The sequence below is a fragment of the Cornus florida genome, unplaced genomic scaffold (genome assembly GCF_030987335.1).
Source record: "Cornus florida cultivar Cherokee Brave unplaced genomic scaffold, ASM3098733v1 CherokeeBrave_3.0.0_Hap2_Chr02, whole genome shotgun sequence".
Taxonomy (NCBI): domain Eukaryota; kingdom Viridiplantae; phylum Streptophyta; class Magnoliopsida; order Cornales; family Cornaceae; genus Cornus; species Cornus florida.
This window is the reverse complement of record NW_026775572.1, coordinates 112,930,002-112,936,001: the sequence shown is the minus strand read 5'-3', so window position 1 is coordinate 112,936,001 and position 6,000 is coordinate 112,930,002.

The following is a 6,000-nucleotide window of genomic DNA, read 5'->3' as shown; positions in this document are numbered from 1 at the left end:
AGAGACACTGTCAAAACCAGACATAAAAGTAAACAGTTAGCATGCATCATAGCAATGGACTATCTACTCAAGGTGCCACATAAGCAAACAGACATGTTATCAAATCAAAATATGTTATCAAGAGCATATATACACATAAAGTATGCTTAACAAATAATAGATGTCTTAAAACACCTAAGCATGTGAACATGTTATCAAACAAAGCATGTTATCAAGATATAAATGACACATCAAAGCAAAAAAATGTGAGCATGATATGCACCCAAAACTCGTCGTCCAAGGTATTCGAACCTGGACGCTCTGATACCACCTGTGACGACCTTGGTTTTAAGCCAGCGCGTCCTGTGATGAATCGAAGGTTGACCCGATAACGGATCCGAATGCGGAAGCAAAAATAGAAAACAAGACTCTAAGAAGTCAAAGTGACCTTCCATGAGGTCATGGAACTCAATAAGAACTAATGCGGGAACGAATGATCAGAAAAAGACCGAACAGGCCCCCAAGGGCAAAATGGTCATTTTTAAAAATATAAAATCGGGTGCTACTGAGCACACCACCAGAAAGACAACAAAAATTTAATCAAATTAGACCCAAGAATCACTTGATTCGGAGTCCGGATGAAGAAGATATGAAACTCTAAAGTTTCATAAAAATCACATTTTTGGGTTTGAAATCAATGCAGCAAGGGTACTTCGCAAGGGGTAAAAAGGTCTTTTCAGATAAAATTGAATGTAACTGAGCATACCGTTAGATAGACCAGGAAAAATTAATGAATCTAGACTCAAGAATCACTTGATTTGGAGTCCAGACGAAGAAGATATGAAACGTCAAAGTTTCATAAAAACCAACTTTTAGGTTTAAAATCAGTGTGGCAAGGGTACTTTACAAGGGGTAAAATGATCTTTTCAGATATAATTTGATGCAATCGTGCATACTGTTATATAGACCAGCAAAAACTAATAAACTTAGACTCAAAAATCACTTGATTTGGAGTCCGGATGATGAAGATATGAAGCCTCAAAGTTTCAAAAAACTAGACTTTCTGGGTTTCAAGTATGAGGAGGGCCTGTACACATTTTCCGAATTCAAAAGGGATTTTGAGGCCTTAAATGACATTTTTTGGCAAAAAGTTGTGAACAAACCCCCCCTCCCCCAGAATCATGTTTTCTACATGACCATGTTAAGAGAAGATTTTATTTTACAAGTGAAATACCCAAAATGCCCCTTAGATCAGCACTTTTTCCGGAAAAAACCTGGAACGACCAGATTTTCCAGATCTGCGAGTTGTTTTCGGCATCAAGATGATTTTTTTTTGTAAAAACACGAAGAAGAAACCCCCCCTAAAATCATGTTTTCTACCTGGAGCGCGAACGAAAATGAAAAAGAAGCACTATGAAGTACCCAGAATGCCCCTAGATCAGGAAAGGGCAAGAAGTTATAAAAAAAGCTGCTTCACCATAACAGAAAAACCGAACTTTGCACGGGATTTCCAGTACCAAGACGACATTTTGTGGAAAAACACAAAGAAGAAATCGCCCTAAAATCATGTTTTCTATTCAACCATGTTGAAAGAAGAAAATAAAACCACCGTGAAAAGTCTACAATGCCTCTAGATTAGAATATGCAAAAAAAGTGCGAAATGAATTCACAAGAGGCTCAAAACACAAATGATAAGGTTTTGCCCGGAAACGACCATGCACGCAAACGTAACTTACCTATTTGGACGTGCTACAATGGTCCACGACTTAAAAATACCACCGATACAAAATCCGACCCCCCAACGGGCAAAAAGGCAAAAATGGAACTTGGAATGAAAACTCGGAATCCAAAAATACAAAACGGGATCAAATGACCATTTGGCCCTTGGCCACACTTCAAACAAGATTTATAAGACCCTATAAAAGAATGAAAATGGAATTCCCACACCCGATGCAACCATGGTGAAGCAATGACTTGCGATTTTTCAAGATTTTCACAATATTTCGTGAAGTTAAAAGGTACATAGAATACAATATAATGGTCATTGGCCTCCGGTCTTATCTCAAACATATCAAATACATTGAAAGGAGTGTACTTCAGTACACATTACATACATGGAATCGAATATACATATTTTGACATATAAGTCTACTAAATGACATTTTATGCTAACATTTGCATGAAATGGAAACTTGAAAGCTACACGACATCCAAGGAATGCTAGGCGTCACGAACTAAGTCTTCGTACCTGAAATATGCACCAGTATCGTAGAGGTGAGTAACATAAAGCTACTCGTAGGAGATGAGCATGCATCGACCTAGCATTTTACAAATTTATCACCTTAAGGTGAAACATGTTAAAAGGGTTCATGCCACCTAACGTCTATATCGAAATGAGACTCAGGGAGCATCCTAAACTACCTTAGAGTGTTTCTAGCATAAATCACAACATTTATGCCATTTAAACAATATGGAAGCATGTTATACAAAGTAAAAAGATATAGGTTCTTAAAGGTATTAACTTGCAATCTCGAATACAGAAACAACTAAAGTGATCATGTCACCTAACGTCTATGTTCTGAATAAGTCTAAGGAATCATCCTAGGCCATGCTGAACAATCAAAACGCTATTTACAACTTCAATGCAATCTAACCACATAAAAGCATATTAAACAAGGCAACAAAATACAATTTCTTAAAGCTATCAGCTTGAAATCTAAAGCACGAAAACAACAGAAGTGGGTCATGCCACCTAACGTCTAAGTTATTAATGAATCAATAGGATCAATCCTAAGCTTTGTTAGAACATCAAAAAACAATTTTCAATATCGATGCAATTTAACCAACATTGGAACTTCCAATACAACGCATAAAGCACAATTTCGCAAAGTTAACATCATGTAACTTAAAATGGAACAACAAATAAGAAACAACAAGTTACAACATCATCTAGTTATCAACTTAAAAATGAAATGCGAAATCAAACAAAGTGGATACTTGGACGTCACGCCGGATTAAACCGACAACATAGTTACTTTAGGGTTACTAGCCCATGGGTAACCTCCCTATGTGCGCACTGAACTACATATAGAGGGACTATCCCCCGTACTATAACCACGTCCTAGCCATAGTCAAACAATGACATCCCCAAGTTTACAAAATCAACAAGTTGTGCAACAACGCATATATCAACAGGAATATGCAAGATAATCAACTATCTACTAAGCACAACCAAATTTGGAAACCTATACAATACATGCTCAAAATCCACAACTAATATGATATGATGAAAGTCGAATCTTCAGTGTGCGATTCGTTACACGCTATGCATGAAAGATGTTAAATAAGAAGTGTGCAAATCATTACTCAAGGCAATAATATATTCAATAAGGAAAACATATTCTCATGAATATAAACATAGCAACTATGTTATCCAATGTTCAAAACATAACCAAATGAATATACAACAAGTCTAAGTCCATGATTTGAATATAGAAACCACTTCTAAAACACAACTAGATCATGGAGTCAATTGATAGAATTTAAATAGATAAACACAATTAAATTCTCTAGATTTTTTATTCAATTTCAATTAACCTCAATTTAATGCATGTTAAAGGGCATGGCAAGGTCATCACCTATATCCATTCTAAAACTCAATTAGGTTGTTAGAACAACAAAGTAGAACTTTAATTAAATCATGCTAATTTAAATCCCAAGGTTCTAAAACAACTTCAAATAGTCCCAAATTAATATATACTAGTAAACAAGTCATGGCCAATACAAATATCAAGTTAAAACCTTAATTAAGCTAATGGGACCACAAAATAGATTTTAATTAATTCTTTTAATTAAAATCTCTAGATTTTCAAACTTAACCAAATGCTCTCAAATTAACCTATGTTGGAAAACATGCCAAGGACTAATGTAATATCACATTACAAGTTTATTTCATTCAATTTACGACCATGCGAATTAAACTTTCACTAAAGTTAAATATAAAACAAAAGTTACAATTCTCATGCAATAAATCCCAATTTAATAGATGTGAACAACCATACTAAAACTTAATTTTCTAGTATGCTACAATACAATTCCAAGTTGTATATCACCATGAGGATTAAATCTTAAACATGGAATTTAATTAAATAAAAGGTTTCAAAACCTAACCGAATATTATAAATCAAATATATGTGAAGCTATATGGCATGTAAATCAAGAATATCAAATCGGAATTCAAATAGAGTGAATAGTGCACTCGGGGCAAATTAATTAATAATTACTAATTTTCAAAACACCTCCAATTACTTTCAAATTCAACTATGTTGGAGAGCATGCTAAGGCCTAATTTAATATGCTAACACATATTGATGTCAAGCTAGTTAAGGCCATGTGAATTAATCTTTCACCTAAGATAAATATTAAATAAAATCTTTAATACTTATTCAAATGTTCCAATTTTAATACACGACAATGTGTATATCGAGGGGCAATATAAAATCATGCTACATGTTTAAATCAAGTCATGAACAACCGGGAAAATTAGATCCCGTACAAGAAAAATAAATAATAAAATCTCTAGATTTTATATTTAATCATACAAACAAATAGTATAAGCATCACAAGCATGCTATATAATAAGAATTTAAACCTAGAACATCTCCTACCTCAATTTGAGATGAAAATCCCAAAGGCCCACCAAAATAAAAGTGCTCCAAATTCGACGATACCGAGAGGTTTTATCAGGGACAACACGATCTATATGAATCCACAAGAAGCCCCATGAGAATCCAAACTTGACCTCAATCCTGAACTCAAAATTTTGTCAGAAATGGTTTCTAATAAGGGGTAATGGTAGAGCACGACGAGGCGAACAACAAATGCTAAGGTCGAAGGATTTCTACCAAGGAAATCAAGTGGAGGAGAAGAAAGAGTGAAGGCAGCCCCTTGGGCTCCCATGGCTGCCAGCCAAAAGGAGGAAGAAGGTCTGAAAATCTAATTTTAAAAATTAGGGCAACCTATTTGTAAAAATCTCAAAAAGTGCCCCGAAAGGGCCCTACCAAGTCCGGAAAAGTGGATTTTGAGCAAACGCGCTCAAACGGAAAAACTCCGTGAACAAAAAAGATTTAAAATAAGAAAATATGAATAGCGAAAGAAATAGCGTCAAAAACTGAGTCCCGAGCAGAAAGTTATGCCCCGAACAAGTTCGGCAGCAACCGGGTCCAGAAACTCTAAAACTGGAGTAAAATGACCAAAAGAAAATTCTATGAATTTACGAGTCAACAAAAAGTGAAAATGAATCTCGTACGAGGATCCAGGCTCCAGATGAGACATTTTTGCAATAACTTTCGTTAATTACACAATGGCTCCTACAAAAAGGGTTAACTGCGGAATTGCCTCAGAATGAAAATATCTTCTTAGATGCCGCTGAAATAAAATATCTTCAAAAGATATTTACGAAAAACATCCCAAGAAATGAAAAAGATTCTGAAGAATTGTACATCCATGCCCCTATGGACACCAAGAGCAACCAGAGTACTTTCTTGCAAAAGTGAAGATACGTATTTCGAGGAAACCACTCAAGATGAAGACACGTGAAGTCAAAGTGAGGTTGTGCCAAAAACTGACAAATGGAGATAAGACAAAATAGGGAAATGGCAGAATAGGGAAAAGACGAAGCGCATAATGTCCGAAAAATGAAAAATGAGAAAATGACTCGGTCCTCAAATGAAGTTGTCAATTCACCTGAAAGAGTCTCAAAAACCAATTCTGAGCACTCGAGATGACACTAAGCGACACGAAACAGAGCTCAGAAAAGAAAATTAAACGAAAAAAATTCATTCGTAAAATTTCAGGAAAAAGGAAAGGAAAGCAAATGACCGGGTCGTTACAAAACGGAATTAAATGAAAAATAAATAAATTAATAAAACTAAAAATTCGTTAGAAGGAAATATAAAAGATACAAAAGAGAGTGAACAACAAACACCAACAAATGGCGGCGAAAGCAACTGATGCCTACAG